This window comes from Mytilus galloprovincialis, chromosome 10 (assembly GCF_965363235.1).
Source record: "Mytilus galloprovincialis chromosome 10, xbMytGall1.hap1.1, whole genome shotgun sequence".
Classification (NCBI taxonomy): Eukaryota; Metazoa; Mollusca; class Bivalvia; order Mytilida; family Mytilidae; genus Mytilus; species Mytilus galloprovincialis.
Window position 1 is genome coordinate 83,371,553 of NC_134847.1, and position 19,934 is coordinate 83,391,486.

General features: G+C 33.2%; 1 long non-coding RNA gene across 1 annotated transcript; it reads left to right on the forward strand.

The window, feature by feature from the left end:
• Positions 1–678: 678 nt before the first annotated feature.
• On the forward strand, positions 679–9,966 carry LOC143048606 (uncharacterized). The gene is made up of 5 exons (XR_012969894.1): positions 679–966; positions 1,482–1,763; positions 2,801–2,970; positions 4,794–4,969; positions 9,612–9,966. It is a non-coding gene; the product is annotated as an uncharacterized LOC143048606 (long non-coding RNA).
• The last annotated feature ends 9,968 nt before the right edge of the window (positions 9,967–19,934 follow it).

A 19,934-nucleotide genomic window follows, 5' to 3' on the forward strand; every position in this document is an offset into this window, starting at 1 on the left:
TGAGTTCGAATCCTAGCATATACACTGGATTTTTTCTACGTGAATTTTGATACATAGTCTTCTGCGTATAATTGATTAAGTTTTATAGAGGATTTGACATTCTCGCCAAAATGTTACAGAACAAAGGAAAGCATGCATAACAAAGAAACTCAAACTGGGGGGGATCTGGTAGGGGTGATCCGGCTCAGATCACCCCTGTTAGAACAAAGGAGCTGGGATGTAATAAATTGGAAATGATACTTTATAACATAATGTCATTAAATATTTTTCTCATATCTTAAACAAAGATGGGCGGATTCTAACAATAAATCCGAAAGTAAAATCACAAAAATACTGAACTCCGACAGTTGGACAAACGAACGAACGGACGGATGAACGGACGAACAGACGCACATACCAGAAAACATCATGCCCATAAATGAAGCATAAAACAGCCGAAGGCCACCAATTTGACTTCAACACAAAATCACGCACATGGAGCAGGGTTTCAGCTGTTCATATTATTGTGACTAATATTGGCAGATAGATCAATGTATACCTTTAATTTGTTTCTTTCTTAACCTAGTGATCGACCTCAACATTTAAATTTAGTAACCTTGTGTATATATTAAGATATTTTAATCGAAAGTAAAACTTAAATCACATCGTCTTTCCGAGAAATTCAAATATAGGTCATTTAGCGACGCAAAAACTACAAGCGTTTACAATCGGCTATTCATGATAATATAAATTAATGTATTATATCTTTATCGTGTTTTCATTTTAAAAATAATCTAGTACACGATGGCAATGGCAAATGTTTCAATTGATTCTATTCGGACTGAACATGATTTAGAAATATTTATTAGAGACCATGTTGAAACGAATGATGCATACAGAACAGTATTCAAAGGTGTCATCAAGAATGTCAGTGATATCCTAAAGAATAATATAAAGGGAAAATACACACCAGAGGAAGTCTTAAAGGTGCGAATATGTAATTCCAATCAAATCAAAATATGTCGACTTCATTTCAGGAATACTACTCCAGCTTGGACACAATGACGATATACACAGAAAAACGCATTAACGATAATAGGTTTATAATATGTAGGTTATAAATAAGAACATCTTTTGATCTTTTATCTTCAAACGGAGTTTTCTGGATGATAAGTTCATTTAAATTAAATTATAAATTAACTCTTTTCTCTATTTTGTAATTCTGTTTTAGAGGTCATTGTTTTCACGCTATTCACTAAAATACAAAAAACTAACAAGGCGAAATCTTACGCATAATTGATAAGCCATTATCTCGTCCAAATCTAAACTTCTTATCTTTTGTCCCTCTTTTCTAACGCCGATGATTTTATTATATCTTAACAATTCAGAAATATTAGTTTTTCAGAGTTACAGCTATCTGTAAATACAAGATACTTATAAAAGTATTATTGATATGATCATGTTATAAGTCTGAAGGCAAATATCTCTATTATAATATTTAGACTGGATCGATTGCAAAAGGAACGGCTGTCAAAGGGAAGTCAGATGTAGATTTAGTTTTCTTACTGTCAAGACGAGAATATCCTTCGATTGATCATCTTTATGCTGACTTGCAGACAATCTTGAAGAATATCAAAGATGCACTGAACATGTTTCACGCCAATTCAGGACTGTGCGTGTGCAACCAAGAGCAGTTTCATTTCAAACAGATTGTAGAGAACCTGGGACTGATCACGTCCATGTCATAGATGTTGACATCTTACCAGCTGTAAACTTTGGCGATGGTAAGAATGAATTTTGTCATTTGTTTGACGAAACCTTAACATGAAACACAGATCCATTTCAAAAATATCTGCATGACTGTTAAAACGACAATGTATTTTTGTAACGACAATTAAACCCTATGATCGCGGTAAAAGTTAATTCAAAATGTATGTACTATGTGTGTCCTTTTAAAGTGTATTTTATGTGTGTTTGTGAATTAAAAACTTATTTGCAATCAGTTGAAAATATTTTCTTCATGTAACTTGCACATAGCAAAATAATGTATATGTTTAGTAAAAAAGCAGTAAATTATTCAATAAACTGACTAAAATTCAAATATTTAAATGATTAGCCCAAAAATGAACAATTCTCTTAATTTGAACAATCAAATGAATCTACTGTAGTAAATCTATTCCCCTTTGTGCGATTACAGCAGAAAAAATGTCCTTTGGTCCAAAAACAATTACCTTCATTTTGCATGACTTGTATCAAAATTAAGAGATGTACAACAATTCATATTTCTATTGTTCAGTATAGAAAATCCGCACAATCTATCATACAACATGTACAAAGTTCACTTTTGGTAGACACAAATCATAGTGTAGATTTCGTTTATCTATTTGTATAGAACCAGGTTTAATCCACCATTTTCTACATTTGAAAATGCCTGTACCAAGTCAGGAATATGACAGTTCTTGTCCATTCGTTTTTTATGCGTTTTGTTATTTGATTTTGCCATGTGATTATGGACTTTCCGAATTGATTTTCCTCTGAGTTCAGTATTTTTGTGATTTTACTTTTTACGTTTCCTAATTCAAATATTGCATATTGTTCTGAAGAACAGTAGAGTCATATAAAAAAATGTGTACACCATCACATCTCGACAGACAATTATGAATTATGTTACTAATATAGCTCCTCCAATTTTCCCCTAAAATAAGTGATTTCGATTGAATACATAAATATTTGAATTTTTTTTTCATGATATATTATCACAGTTATAATAACGATTTTAAGGCTTGAAATTAAAAGTACAAATTGAAAGATTTTGTTTCAGCTGATATCAGGAGTATCCACTCCCAAATGAGAAGAGCGTCAGATGACAAACGAAATCTGTATACTCCGTCTTTAACAAAATGGCAAAAAGATTTCATCAAGAAAGATAGAACAGAGCAACTGAAAAAGCTAATCAGATTTGTAAAGTACGCGAAGAATGTTTGCGTTGAGGTATCATCAATTAGCTTGTTAAAAAGGAAAAATTACTTAGAATATATCGATCGAATATTCAAACACGATGACAACGTTTTGTCAAAGTAAAAAGAGTTGTCCTCTTTAATGATATAAATGCAATTACTGTTCAGGCATTACCAAACATTTTATTCCCTATTTTCATATAAAATATCGTCTTTTATGTCCTTAATCATGTTATTGGTTAACCTGTTGTAAGACAAAAGAGGGAATTTGGGTTCACATTAGTGTGGTAAGTGTTGATCTTTAATGTGGTCAAATATGTTTTGAGGCAATATTCTACTATAGTAAAATATATATCTACCTTAAATTTCAATATCAAGTGTAAATGTCTAAATCGCATACTAGTATACCGTATTGACATGGTATAAAATTAAACATTAGAACAAAAAGATCCATCAATAAAGTCTATTCAAGGAATGACTGCATTATTTGTTCTATGAAGAAATAACATAATATTGAATATTTAAAAGTGTGCACTATATTTTTTTACGTTATTTCGAATTGACAGAAACAAATATAACAGTCATTTCTATATTTTAATTTCAAATTCTCTTTTGAACCGGAGTAAACCATGAATAAACGTTGATTACATCACGGTCACCTGGCAAAATTATGTCTATGATCTGATAAAAAAATCAACGTCAAGCAATCAGAAGACGCATTACATCCAAAATTAAATTATATCCCTATCACATTCAATTTTGTTTTAAAACTTTATATACATTTATTGTTATCCAGTTATTACCTCGAATGGTCAAAATCATGACGCGATCGCTACTTGGTATCTTAGGTTAAATATGTTGTCAGGCTGCTTTTTCCATTCGTTGGAGATGCACGAATGGGCTGTTTTCCCACTTTTCCTACAAAGGCTGTGCCGAGGAAACAACAACCGTGTTTAATCCCGCCACATTCTCGAAGGCAGGAAGCTCAAGTCCCGTAGGTTTGTTTTTGGATTCTTTATGGCAAAATTATTGTCAGTACCGTGATTCTTGCCGAAATCAAGCAAAGGTTTAGCTCTGTTGTATTTCATTAACAGGATTCATATTTAGCTGTCAATATTTAGATGGTGTCTGAATTTCGTTGGTCATACAGAAAACTTTTTAATTAGTCATGTCCGTAACCGATCGTTTTTTGTTTAATAGTTGTAACATAGGCAATCATCCCCTAATTTTAGTATATTTCATTTTAAACTTAAGTGTTGATATTGACCCATGCGATTCACAACAAACAAGTTGTTCAACGGGCGTGACATCCTTCAAAACATTGACATAAACAAAGCATATAGAAATCTTTCCAGTATTTATTGAATACGTGTACTACTTCAAGTTTGTCAGTCAGTTATAACTAAATAAAACTTATACAGTTCTTGAATTGATAATAAAGCTAAAATGAAAAGGTATAGGCCATGCACACATGACATATTTTGTAGTAAGAGACCATTTTTTAAGAGGAGTGAACCGTCATTTTGTGGCTCTAATTAAATGATTTCATCATGTTCAATGATATCACGCGAATGTCGTCTCTATGGTGGACTATATATTCCATTCAAAATTATCTATCAAACCCGAAATTTAAATGTTTAACTGTCAAGCCAATCCAATTCTAAAATTTAGAATGGAAATGGGGAATGTGCCAAAGAGTTTATTAAAGCTAGATTGAATTGATCATTCCAAGGTCAGAACAGTATTCAATATCTACAAACGCAGCTTCCATTTTAATTATAAATACTTTACACAGTTCATGTTAAGGTTAAAAAAACACACAAATTGAAAATAATTGTACTTTGTTTATTTTACTAGAGGTCTCAATCATCATTTGCACTTGAACTACTGATAATTTTTCTTTGGAACATGGACCGCACTCCTCAACAATTCAAACTGACAAATGCATTGAAGAAAGTGATGGTAACTATTGCTGATACTACACAAATAAGAGCTGAATTCTTCGAATATTACAACCAGGAGTTTCAGCAAAAGTGAGTACAGTTGTATAATAATTATCAAATGGAAATTGGGCGTTTTTGTTTAAGGAAAAGGACCATGTAAGGTAAATAATTACCCAACGTTTCAATGACAACCATCAATATTGCTCTATTACCAAATGTAACCATAAAAATTGTAAAACCTGTGATATACTAATAACTGATACTCACCTTCAGAGTAATTTAACCACCAAAAATTACAATACACATAGTCATGAGGATTTGAATTGCACCGCTTCCAATATTGTATACGGTATTGAATGTACTCTTTGTGGATTGATCTACGTCGGGTAAACTCGACAAAGACTCAATTTTAGAATGAATGATCATTGGTCTAATGTAAATGATCATAATAACAACAAATTCCTCTATATACATTTCAATCAGCCTGACCATTCTATTGTTTCAACGAAAGACCGGATTATAAAGAAAATATGTTATCCAACAAATGACCCCTTATTGGGTACACCATATCGTTTATAAAGAGAAGACTTTTGGATAAGAGAGTTGGGAACAGCCATTCCCTATGGATGCAATGACAAAATTGATGGTGTAGGTATTTTGTCTAGTCCCAGATGTAGTACCGTCAATACATTACAATTATTTAATACTTCTGCTCGACGAAATAGAAGTCATGATCACAGAAAATATATACTACCTGCTGTACACACCGTGACAATTGATAGTCTATTAACGTCTGTTCATAAACCTTTAGGAATTCATCATATTAGAACTAAATTATACTCCATTCCATTGTCAAAACTTTCTTTACTATTTCAAGAAGCCCAAAATACTTCCGTTACTGATTCTCGTTCTGTTTTGTATAGATTAGTTGCAATAATCATGGACATTGCTAACCATAGAATATTCAAACCCGTATCGACTACATCCTATAGTGAGGAAAAACGTTATTTTTTTAAGGTAGAATTCGCAAATAAAGGTTAAGATGCTGTAAATATTAGCAATATTTTCCATCAAAAATATGTACATAAAACTATACCCGATTACTTTAAAAATAAAGCTACACCTGTTATTTCTTATACTTACACCAAGTCTATTGCATCCAAGATTTTCAACCACAAGTGATTTTTAAAGGCTTTTAACCTCAAAGATACAAAATCCAAGCCTCCGGATTGCTCATGTGCATCGTCACAATACAATCATAGTCCAGCTGGTCATGTATTACTGGTGACCTTGGCATCGTTACCAATGAACAACTAAGAGAGTTGTGAGCCAAGGGACCAAAATATAGAATCCCTCAGTCCATCAACTGGAAAAAGAATTTCAAGTTACTGATGGATGCAGTTAAGGACTATGCAAAAAAATGGGTAAAGCGCGAACCAAAAGAACCAGCACTGGACACTTTGTCTGAATGGATCAAAGCTATTCGATCATGCATTCAGAGGCGCATACAAAAACTACGATGTAATATGAGTACAAGAGTTACTAACCCTTTCAAGAATCCCCATGTTGTGGATGATTTATCCTCTATGCATGACAAATATGTTCCAGCAGATAAGGCCTCCAATAATATTGTCTTCATATGTAAAAAAACATTATTTGCAATGTCTCACAACAGAGCTTGGAATAAATCAAACTACTGGTAACCCTACATATTCTTTAACATCATTTACCAAGGACGAAATTTTACAAAATCATAAATCTGTCCTTCTTTTTTTTGGTATCAACATCAAAGAAAACGAAGAAAACTTACCTTCATTATACTGGATACCTAAATTACACAAAACTCCATATAAAGAACGATACAGAGCTGGGTCTTCAAAATGTTCGACTAAACATCTTTCTAAAGTACTGACTACTATTCTTTCTACAGTTAAAGATGGGCTTCAAAAATATTGTGATGAAATATATTCTAACTGGTGTTAACCAGATGTGGATTCTCAAAAATTCAAAAGATCTACTGTTAAATCTTCGATCACAATCTTTGCAATTTTGCAGCAACATAAAAACTTTTGATTTTTCTACGCTATATACTACTATTCCCCATGCTCAGTTGAAAGATCGACTTCACCATCTCATAAAACAGACCATTTTCTATAAAAAGGGAATCGTAGATACAAATTTTTTGTTTTGTATTACAATAATTTATATTTTGTATAGAATCACACTGAATCTTCCAGAAAATATACTGAAGGTGATATTATCAAAATGCTGGACTTTTTTATCGACAATATATTTCTTGAAGTTTGGAGGATTTATATTTCAGCAGACAGTCGGTATTCCAATAGGTACTAATTGTGCACCCCTGCTGGCCGATTTGTTTTTGTACTCGTATGAAGCAGAGTTCATTCAGAACCTTCTAAAAGACAAAAAGAAAAAGCACCTTGCGAAATTCTTTAATTTTACTTTCCGATATATTGATGATGTTCTATCATTAAATAACCAATATTTCAGCTAACACTTACATCTCATATATCCCGGTGAACTTGAAATAAGGGATACTACTGATACTAGAAGGACTGCTTCATACCTTGATCTTTTCCTCAATAGAGACGCAGATGGACAACTTCCGAGAAAATCTATGATAAACGGGACGATTTCAACTTCCCAATTTTTAATTTCCCATTTCTCAGCAGTAACATACCCTCTGAACCTTCGTGTGGTGTTTACATATCACAATTGATACGTTATTCTCGTGCTTGTTCAAACTATACGGACTTCATATACAGGAGTGTGCTCCTTACGCAGGAACTGCTCCAACAAAGTTATGAGGAGGACAGATGAAAATTGACACTCCGTAAATTTTATGGATACCATCACGAATTGGTGGATCCATACGATGTGTCTTTGACCAAACTAGCTAAGGACATTTTTACCACATGGTAGATTGTGGTTTGTCATTACGTCGTCTAATCTTTTTATTACCAAACGTGACTTATTACCGATTGTGACTGTTTTGCTGAGTGTGAATTCGCATTACTATAAGACGTGTTACGGTACTTATCTATCCCAAATTCATGTATTTAGTTTAAATGTTTAATGTTATATTTGTAATTCTCATCGGATTTTGTCAAATGTGTTCACGTCTTTTTTATTATATTCGTGTGTTATGGTAAAGAAAATTAATCACCGCCTTCATTAATCAGATTTCATTTTGTTCAAAGTAATCTGTTCGATGGTTTACGTTTGAAGTTAGATTCAAATCAAACCGGACATATAATATAGTTAATTGCTACCTTAGTTTGCTATTAATAGGTATTGAAATGTGCATTGTTATTAAATGTAATATCAGTATTTAGTTCAAATATCATCTTAAATCAATCCTTATTTTATCTTCAATTCATTCATTCAAATGTGACGTCATTTTTCATTTTTTGATGATCTGTTTTACAAATTCAAATGTGACGTAATTTTTTTGTCATTTTTTACAATTTCAAATATGACGTCACTTGGCCTTGAGGTTTTAGTTAATACTTCAGTTTTATCATATATCTTTTGTATAGTCATTTTATAAAATTTACTGTTTGCCAAAGTAGAAATTATTCTAAATAATAGGGATGTTCTGGTACCTAACAGAAAACCCTGGCCGTTTTTGGCACAATTATTTTGAACTTTCGATGCTGTTCAACTTTGTACTTGTTTCGGCTTTTAAACTTTTGTATCTGAGCGTCACTAGTAAGTCATGTGTGGACAAAATGCACTTCTGGCGTATTAAAATTTTAAACTTGTTTTTTTGTCCATGGATTTATGAGTTTTGAACAGCGGTATACTACTGTTGCCTTTATTTAAGAATGGCACATGCTTTAATTATCATATGACAATACTAATATGCATGAATCATTGTTTTATTGATACGTCTTAAATACACAAGTCGTGATTAGACGGTGAAATCAAATTTTCCTTATCGAAAATCTTGATCTTTACTGGTATTGGTAGAATTAGAGAGTGATCTTCATTGAGAAAACAATGAAACACCGATAAATGATAGGACCAATATACTGTTGACTAATATAAAGGAATAGCGGAACATAAAATAAATAACAAGAATACGATATACACCAAATAAAAATCAACGGTACAAGTCAACGGACAACCAAAAAATGATGTCAATCAAAAACAAACACATATTGAAAAGCTGAAGTCATTTCATTTATGATCCGATAAAATAATACTGGACATATAGCGGTAGCCTGACAGCAAACTTAAGTCTGTAATGTTATGAATCGCCAAACCACAGTCTAAATTCCTTATGATGGATAAATTAAAAAAAAAAACTTTCTTGGTGATATTGTTCGTACCTAAGATTTCTCTTAAAAAACTGTCGCAATTAATCCAAATGATCATAAATCAAATATAAACAGCAATCCTTTCCTCAGTTCAATATATACGAACTACTCTACACACAAGGAAAGATTCTAGAAAAAATAACACTGAGGATATCGCACGAATTTAAAACTAAATGCCGAGACTAGGTGCGTCTACAGGGTAAGTGTCTCCTGTTATACAAGTACTGTGCGTCATTCATATCAACACTCAGTCAAATTATCATACTTGGAAAAGGGACACAATCATTTAAATTAACAGATCAGACGACCATTTGAGTATGTAAAGACATATCATAACATTTAGTTCTTCTTCGGAAAACACCTGACACTGTTTTTTCTTATATTTAAAGGGTTCACTCTGTTCCATATATCATTGATCCAGTCAATCCGTATTCAAACGAAGCTGCAAAATGTCGCTGGGATGAGATAAGCCGGGAGGGGTACAAGTTCCTGCAGACACCATTGTTGAAAAATGCTACTTCGAAATTTATTTAGCTCAATATAATACATGAATAATATAGGACTTTCATTTAGAAAAACATATATATATATAATAGACCTGTCATTTGATTTGTAATTTAATCTTTAGTTTCAGTTAATTGACAATATTCCTCTAACTATGATTCCATACATCAGCCTGCTGTATTATGTATTTCATTTTACATGTGTGTCTTCAATTACTTGTGTAAAAATTGAAAAGATAAGGTTATTGTGTCTGTACAGGGTTTTTCCATTAGTCCTGACTTTCAACATGACAGATATTGCACATTTCGTTGTCAAATATTATTCTCTGACTACCTAAAATTTATTTCTGCCTACATCACAGTCATGCACAAATTTACAGATGGTTGTTTAAGTCAGTATAAAAGTAGAAAGTGTATGGGAGACATAAGCTCTGTTGCAGAGTTCGAGTTATTCAAAACTAGATAGGAATTACTCATGCAAAAGGTCCACAAAATGCCGCCAAGGGATTAGTCTGTCATGCGCGGAAGCACACACATACAAAATGCGAAAGATTTGTTTACATCTGCGGGGAAAAAATCTTCAACAGTTAAAAAGTTAATTTTACAAACTTCGTACATGTATTTTCCGGTATGTGGTTTCTATTCGGAATAAGGACTATGCTAAAGACTTCAGAGGACGGTGTTTGTGAACTAACAATGTCAAAATGCTTTTTTATCAGGGGCAACCGTGATCAAAGGATTATATAACGATTGTGTTCGGACAAAGCCATTTTATGCAGTTAAGCTGCATTTTGCGAGCACCCTAGATTTGTGTTCTACTCAATAAGTGCTGAAATACTTGCCATTGTTATAATCAAGCTGACTACTATGTTATATATAACTAATTGAACACTTTTATAATACTTTTAATTCTGGATTACAAAAAATATGACCAGAAAAGCCTTAAAAGATCGTCGAATAACCCAAAAGTTCTGGAGCTGCAGATAGTATAGCAAGCCGTTCTCGTCAAAACCATGTTTAACCCCTTTTTTCGAAAAAAAATACACACTGAGATTTTAAAAACCTTAAATAACACACTGAGAAATTGAAATTACACACTGAAATTTAAAAAAATAAAAAACACACACTGAGAATTCAAAATTACACACTGAGATTTTAAAAAGACACACTGAGATGGAATAAATTGAAAAACACACACGAGAATTGTTAATTACACACTGAGATTGCAAAAATACACATTGAGATTAATATGCAAATTACAAATAAATATTCATGAGATAAATAATTCAACAGATTAATATCGTGATCTCAAGAACTCTTGTCTTAATAATGAAACGCGATTCATTCAACCAACTTCGTTATAAATTTCAAGACTAAACATCGCTTATATTCATAAGTTTGTTGCCTATAATTCAGATTATTACTACCAGTTTATCGGGATTTTTTGTTACTTAAAAACCGTTTAAGCATGGGTCCCTTTTCAGAAGTCTTCCAACTGTTACCCTGATTTCGCAAGGTAATCTTTTATAGTTTTGTTGCGTTTATATGCTATTACACTTGATTAAAAATTTCTCTGCATTCTTTGTATATTTTGCACATTCTTCCAATGATTTCTTATATTTTTAATAAAGTTTTTCACCATTTGGTTAAATTATGTGATAAGAGTAAGTGGGTATTTTTTTTTTTTCTTGTACTTCTGAAAGGTTTTTTTTATAAATAATTTGGAACCAAATCGAAGGACTAACGAGTTCTGTCCCCTAGTTGTTTTAAGCTTGTAATAGATTCAGATTAAGTATGCTAATTAGATATGTGCGCATAAAAAGTGCGCACAAATCTCAATGTGTAATTTTCAATTCTCAGTGTGTAATTTCAAATTCTCAGTGTGTAATTTTCAATTCTCATTGTGTGTTTTTCATTTTTGTAATCTCAGTGCGTCTTTATGAAATCTCAGTGTGTAATTTTTAATTCTCAGTGTGTAATTTTTAATTCTCAGTGTGTGTTTTGAAGTTTTTAAATCTCAGTGTCCTTTGTTGTAATTCTCAGTGTGTAAATTTATCGAAAAATGGTTTAAACATAGTTTTGACGAGAACGGCTTGCCATAAGATAGGAAGTAGTGCTCATTAAGAATCCTTATGTAGTTTATTATCGCCTGTGCTTTTGGCTACATGTAACCTTGGTGTTCCCTTAATTTTTCAAGGTACATTAGGATGTTTCAGGGTGTTTTTACAGAATCTGTTACAATACCAGCTCAATCAGAGATAGTAGTTTCTGGGGATGTTTGCTTATCAGAAGGTCAGACAAATGATGTTTTAGTAGAAGCTAGTGAAAAAAAAGGAAAAGATTTCATTTTGACGGCACGTTCCTTGATCAAATCAAATGACAGTATACCAGTCAGACTCATGAACGTAAAGAACGAGGATAAGACTATATTTCCGGGCACGACTATTGCACAGATGTGTGAAATCAGCCACGTAGCGAAATCTTTGCCCTCTCAGAATGACGGACAAAATAAAAAGGGGTTGAGGTCACATTTGCATTATCTTTTAAACAGAACATCTGACAAATTATCATGGTCAGAAAAACAGAAGGTCAAAAGTTTAGTGCAAGAATATGAAAGTCTGTTTGCTGAAATAGATTCAGACCTAGGTAAGACTAGTTTAGTCAAACATGAAATAGAAACTGGTAATGCAATGCCCTTCAAAGAACCTCCTCGCCGCACACCTTTTCATTTATCGAAGGTTGCTAATGACAATATAGATAAAATGTTAGAAAATAGGGTCATAGAGCCTTCACACAGTCCATGGGCTGCAGGTTTAGTTTTGGTTAAGAAAAGGGACGACACGTACCGTTTTTGTCTGGATTACAGGAAACTGAATAGTGTGGATTACAGGAAACTGAATAGCGAGACCATCAATAAAGACACAAATCCACTGCCTAGAATAGATGATTCACTTGAACATCTTGCAGGCAACAGCTGGTTTAGTACTCTTGACTGTTGTTCTGGATATTGGCAAGTTGAACTGGCCGAGAAAGATAAACATCAGACGGCATTTGCGACTAGAAGAGGGTTGTTTCAGTTCAGGGTAATGCTGTTTGGGTTGTGCATGTTGTGCTGTGCTGCACAAACGTTTGGGCGTTTAATGGAAACTGTTCTAGCAGGGCTCCAATGGGAGGTATGTCTAGTATATCTAGATGACATTATTGTTTTCGGCAAGAAATTTAACGATATGTTGGTTAATTTAAGGACAGTTTTTGACAGATTAAAATCAGCAGGCTTGAAAATAAAGGCTAAAAAGTGTAACTTGTGTGTAACTATGGGTCGTTATTTAGGACATATCATTTCAGAAGATGGTATAGCCACAGATCCTGAGAAAATTAAAGTTGTACAAAATTGGCCTGTTCCAACAAACCCTACTGAAGTTCATTTTTAGGTCTTTGCAGCTTTTATAGAAAGTTCACTTAAAACTTTGCCTCAATTGCTTAATGTCTGCATGTTTTTACTGAAAACGGCAAAAGGTTTGAATGGATATCTGATTGTCAGCATGCATGCATTTGATCTACTTCAATTAAGTTGAAAAATGTCCCAATATTAACACATCCTGATTTAAACAAAGAGTTCATCTTAGATACAGATGCTAGTAATGTCGCATTAAGGGTGTCTTATCACAACGTCATGAATACGGCGAGGAAACGTTTTTTTTGTTTTTTTTTAATAATTATTCAGTTTATTGCACTATTGGTTGTTAACAAATACCTTAACAGGTACAACTATCCCAGATAGGTTTATCCCTGTGTGTGAATTATCAAATGAAGCAGGGGATTCACAAGATAAACTTATTATAAGTTTCAAAAGTGGTTAATAAATTATTACAATCTATATAGTTTACAAAATCAGCATAGCAATAAATCCGGAAAACATACGTTCTCTCTGATTACGGTTTTCTACTTATTTTAATTGTATATCACGTGGTATAGATGTTTATTATGTATCTCGAACACGTGTATTTTATTCATTCTTGTATGTTGGAATATTCTTAACTTATTTGGTAAGTTTCAAATTTAATGAAATAATTGTTCTGTTTTCTTTAACAATAACTTGAATGTGCTACAGAATACTGAGAAACTTGGTGCATAAGCCTATTATGAGTATCAAACATTGATGACATTCTGATGGTGAGTTAACATGGTCAAAACATGGATAAAGACAGAGATTTTTTGATACTTTGTATAAAGTATTGACAATCGTTTCGTGTAAACAGAGAAACCGTATACATAAAACATAAATGAAAAACATAATATTGCTCTACGAGTATAATGTCTTAACTTTCACATAAACAGACACACCCACATCGTACCTACACACAAACTTGGTCACAAAACTAGCTCTCACACACACACTCTCTGTCACACAACTACTCAATCATAAGTACTTGTACGCCTAACCTATTGAATTACATTGCGGTGAATTATATTTATTTAAATGTTTCTTTCAAAAAATTACTGCATTGTCTTTCTAAGAGTATACTATTTTCATACCATTCTAAGAATTCTAATTTAAAAACCTTGTATACATCTATGTACTTGTGTTTTAACTCTGATGCATAATTGCTTTTGTAAACAGCAAATACAACAATTGTTAACAACACAATAATATCAAAATATGAACTGTCATAAATTTTGTATCAAGGTATTAAATTTTGCATTGATAAAATATGTGTACCTATTTTTATTGTATCTAGTAATAACCCAACTTTAATCCAAAATTCTTGTAAAAATTCACACTCTTTAAAAAAATGATTATAATTGTCTACTTGGTGACATATGTGACATTGATTATCCTTCATTATTTTCCATTGATAAAGCAGTTGCTTACATGTTAATATATAATTGATCAATTTCCACCTAAACATTTTTAATTTGTTAAAGTTTAATATATCATGTAATTGATTTGAGGAATTTAGATTGAATATTTTTTTCCATTTTATGAAACCAATAGGTGTGTCACTTTCTAAATAAAGGCCACAGTAGTATACCGCTGTTCAAAACTCATAAATCCATGGACAAAAAACAAAATCGTGGTAACAAACTAAAACCGAGGGAAAGGCATTAAATATAAGAGGAGAACAACGACATAACACTAAAATGTAACACACATAGACAAAATCCCACGAGAATAACAAATATAACATATATATATAACATCAAAACCAAATACATGAATTTGGGATAGACAAGTACCGTGACACGTTTTATCGCAATGTGAATTTACACTCAAAAATAAGAGAAAACAAACGACACAACGTTATAATGTAATACACACAGAAACGAACTATAATATAACAATGGCCATATTCCTGACTTGGTACAGGGCATGTTTAAAGGAAAAAATGGTGGGTTGAACCTGGTTTTGTGGCATGCCAAACCTCAAACTTTTATGGCCATGTGAAATATAACATCAAAATGACAACACAGGACTACAATATAAATAAATTGGAGAACACAATTGACAAAATATCACACGAACAACAGCCAACAGAAGGTAACAAGTTCAAAATTTTAATACGCCAGAAGTGTATTTTGTCCACACAAGACCTACGTGTGACGCACAGATACAAAAGTTTGAAAGCCGAAACGAGTACAAAGTTGAACAGCATCGAGGACCAAAAGATCAAAAAGGTTGTGCCAAAAACGGCAAGGGTTTTCTGTTAGTTACCAGAAAATCCCTATAATTTAGAGTAATTTATACTTTTGCAAACAGTAAATTTAATAAAATGAATATTCAAAAGATGTACATGATAAAGCTGAAGTATTAACTAATTACAGGAAACAACTGAAATACATTTACATAACCAGACATTTGAAACACAAAAGTAGACACATCCGAATACGTTTAAACCTCTACGCCAAGTGATGTCCTATTTGAAACTGAAAAATGACGAAAAAATGACGTCATTTGAATTTGTAAAACAGATCATCAAAAAATCAAAAATGACGTCACATAAGAATGAATAAGATAGAATTAGGATTAATTTAAGATTATATATTTGAACTAAATACTGATATTGCATTTAGTAACAAAGCACATTTTAATACTTATTAATATCAAACTAAGGTAGCAATTAACTATATTATAAAACTCTATCCGGTTTGTTATGAATCTAACTTCAAACGTAAAATATCGTACTGATTACGTTGAACGAAATCAAATCTGATAAATGAAGGCGGTGATTAATTTTCTTTACCATAACACATAAATATAATAGAAAAGACGTCAACACATTTGACAAAATCCGATGAGAATTACAAATATAACATTAAACATTTAAACTAAATACATGAATTTGGGATGGACAAGTACCGTACCACGTCTTATAGTAATGCGAGTTCACACTCGGCAAAACAGTCACAATCGGGAATAAGTCACGTTTGGTAATTAAAAGATTAGACGACATTATGACAAAACACAATCTACCATGTTGTAAAAATGTCCTTATCTAGTTTGGTCAACGAAACATCGTATGGATCCACCAAATCGTGATGGTGTCCATAAAATTTACGGAGTGTCAATTTTAATCTGTCCTCCTCATAACTTTGATATAGTTATATATATATTTAGCTTTTATTTTTTTAATGCAAATTGATTTGGCTTTGTTTTGTGTTTCTAAGTAAAGATTTCTGTCTATTTGAATTTTAGTTGAAATTGATTGATTTGATTTTAACATGAGTTTCCATTCCTTTTTAATTGCAGATTTAAGTTTAGAAAGTTCTGCTATCCAGTTTGATTTTCCTTTCAATTTATTTAAGATTACTTTTTGGGAGATATTACCTTGTTTATCTATGATATCATTAATAAAAAAAATGTCACTTTCTATCCATTTTGGAAAAACAAGACTTTTACCGTTTAATTTAATTGATTGATTACCCCAAATAAATTGCTGTCTTATACATTTGAAATTTAACCCCTTGCTTATCTTGGAACTATTATGTACTTTATACCAACTTTTTAATGTTTCAAAATAAAATTCTGGCATATTTTTTTTTTAATTTGGTATGTCATATATATTTTCAGGGTTCATGTTAAATAGAACAAAGTTCGCTCCAGATTTGTTAAAGTAATACATGTATAAAGGTATACCCTTCCAATTTAAAAATTCTTCTGTTGTTAACCTTTTAACCCAAGATATATGGATTGATGTTATATAACTAGCTATATCAATTATTTTTTAACTTCAATCCTCATAATTATTACATAGAGTAGATCTCTTGATTTTCTCATTTTTGTTTTGCCAAGGAAAAGGTATATAGCATATGCCAGTCGCTCAATATCTTAATCTGAGCGTGGATATTGCGTGACGTGCAAAGAGTTGCTTGCTGTGCTATACTATTTATATGGGAGAAAATTTACGATCAGAACGGATCATAGCTCACTCCGGTGGGTGCTCAATTTCAAAAACCCAGACGGTCAAGTAGCTAGATTGATTGAGACACTGAGTGCTTATGATATGTATATTCAACATCGACCAGGTACCCAACACAGGAATGCTGACGCACTAAGTCGTGTTCCCTGTAAGCAATGTGGGTATACGTTAGACTGGCAGTCAAAAACGAGCATTGATTGTCACAAAACTGAAGAAAGGCAGGTTAAAATAGTTACTAGTTAGATGCCCGACCATGATAGAGACTGGACGTTGACGTTTTTATACAATGAAACGACCAAGACCTTAAACTAATTAAGCAGTGGCTGACAGATGGTCAAAGTTACAATGAGGTATATGGTAAAGGTTTCTTTATAAGGTCATTATGGAGTCAGTTTAATAGTTAAGAACTTCATGACGGTTTACTATTCAGACACTTTTACGACAATGAACGGAACGTTGTGAAATAGCAAGCTGTAATTCCATTGTCTGAAGGAAAACAAGTTTTAAACTTCTGTCATGATGCAAAGTATACAGGTCACTAAGGTATGCGTAAGACTTTAGAGAAAATACGTCAGTCTTACTATTGGCCAGGTTAGCAAGCTGACGTTAAAGCATAATATGTCGCTGGTTGCGATAGGTGTGCAATGAGGAAAATACCCAATGAAAAAGAAACGTGCCCCAATGGCCATTGTAGAGACAAGTAGTCCTATGGAAAGGTTAGCTAATGATATTCTTGGGGAACTTCCGGAAACTGAAAATGGGAATCGGTATATTTTAGTTGTTACAGACTACTATACTAAATGGACAGAGTCATTCCCTATGCCCAATATGGAAGCAAGTACTGTTTTTAATCAAAGCACTGCTCATACTGTAGGCTCTGGATCTAATGATGTTAAAATCAAACCTTCAGAATATGATGGCCTTACTCCTTGGATGGATTACTTATCACACTTTGAGATGTGTGCCCTTGTTAATATGTTGTCTGAACATCAAAAAGAGTTGTACTTGGCCGTGTCACTGATTGCACAGGCCCAAGCAGTCCTTGGTGATTTACCAAAGGAAACGAGACAAATCTTTTCAGACCCAGTATTTTTACTGGAGGAACGCTTTGCCCCGACCAGTCAAACGGAACTTAATCGCGTTCAATTCAAAGAACGGCGCCAGAAAGCAAGTGAAACGTTATCGGAGTTAGTTCAGTCAGTTAGACGACTGTCTAATTTGACATACCCTACTGCCCCTTTAGAATTAAGAGACACGCTTGCCAAGGAACAATTTTTGGAGGCATTAGTAGACTCTGAAATTAGACTTAGAATTAAACAGTCTCGTCCTAAAGATCTCAATTATACTATACGATTGGCAGTTGAGCCTGAAGCTTACACCAAAGCTGTGAGTAGAACAATGAAAAGCATAGGTCAATTACGACAAACTACGAGTGCCGAACAGACAGAAGCATCTAATAGTCCGGATACCGTAGTATCAATGGAGAATATGGCGACATGAATGCAGACAATTGAGAATAGTTTACAATCTTTAACGAAAGACATGATGCCGCTTAAGGATTTAAATGCTCAAAAGAAGTTCCAATCACGTGGGGAGACGTATAATACACAAAGCAACAGAAAAAGGGGTGGTCCTTGTTCTAGTTGTGGTGAAATAGGACACTTTGCAAGAAATTGTGCGAATAGTATTAAGAAACAAAATGTTCGGGGAGGATAAACGAAAGGACCTGATACGGACGGATCGGTCAAGACACTGAAGTCTGGAGAAAAGGCGGCAAATAAAGATAAAGGCGCTGTCATTTCAGCATCTGAGGATGCAGGAATGTATGTCGAGTGACTTATTCATGATATAATAGTCAAGTTTGTAGTGGATACTGGAGCTACATTAACTCTTGTTTCTACAAAAGTGTACGATCTTATTCCTGGCTTGTATAGGCCACATCTGAGTGCTACAAAGTCACAAATTAAGTCCGCATGTTGAAACTATTTGAACCTTAGAGGTAAATGCCATTTTAATCTAAATTTTGGTACAGAAAGGTTTACTTCAGAGGCCGTAGTAACTGAGCTACAAGTAAATGGCATTCTGGGTTTAGCCTTCATGAAGAAAAACAAGTGTCTGGTTTATGTGTCTGAAAACATATTTCACATAACTAACCTTGGTACATTAGGATGTTTCAGGGTGTTTTTACAGAATCTGTTACGATACCAGCTCGATCAGAGATAGTAGTTTCTGGGGAAGTTTGCTTGTCAGAAGGTCAGACAAATGATGTTTAATTAGAAGCTAATGAAAAAAAGGGGAAAGATTACATTTTGACGGCACGTTCCTTGATCAAATCAAATGACAGTATACCAGTCAGACTCATGATAGTAAAGAACGAGGATGAGACTATATTTCCGGGCACGACTATTGCACAGATGTGTGCAATCAGCCACGTAGCCGAATATTTGCCCTCTCAGAATGACGGACAAAAAAAAAAGGGGTTGAGGTCACATTTGCATGATCTTTTAAACAGAACATCTGACAAATTATCATGGTTAGAAAAACAGAAGGTCAAAAGTTTAGTGCAAGAATATGAAAGTCTGTTTGCTGAAACAGATTCAGACCTAGGTAAGACTAGTTTAGTCAAACATGAAATAGAAACTGGTAATGCAATGCCCATCAAAGAACCTCCTCGCCGCACACCTTTTCATTTATCGAAGGTTGCTAATGACAATATAGATAAAATGTTAGAAAATAGGGTTATAGAGCCTTCACGCAGTCCATGGGCTGTAGGTTTAGTTTTGGTAAAAAA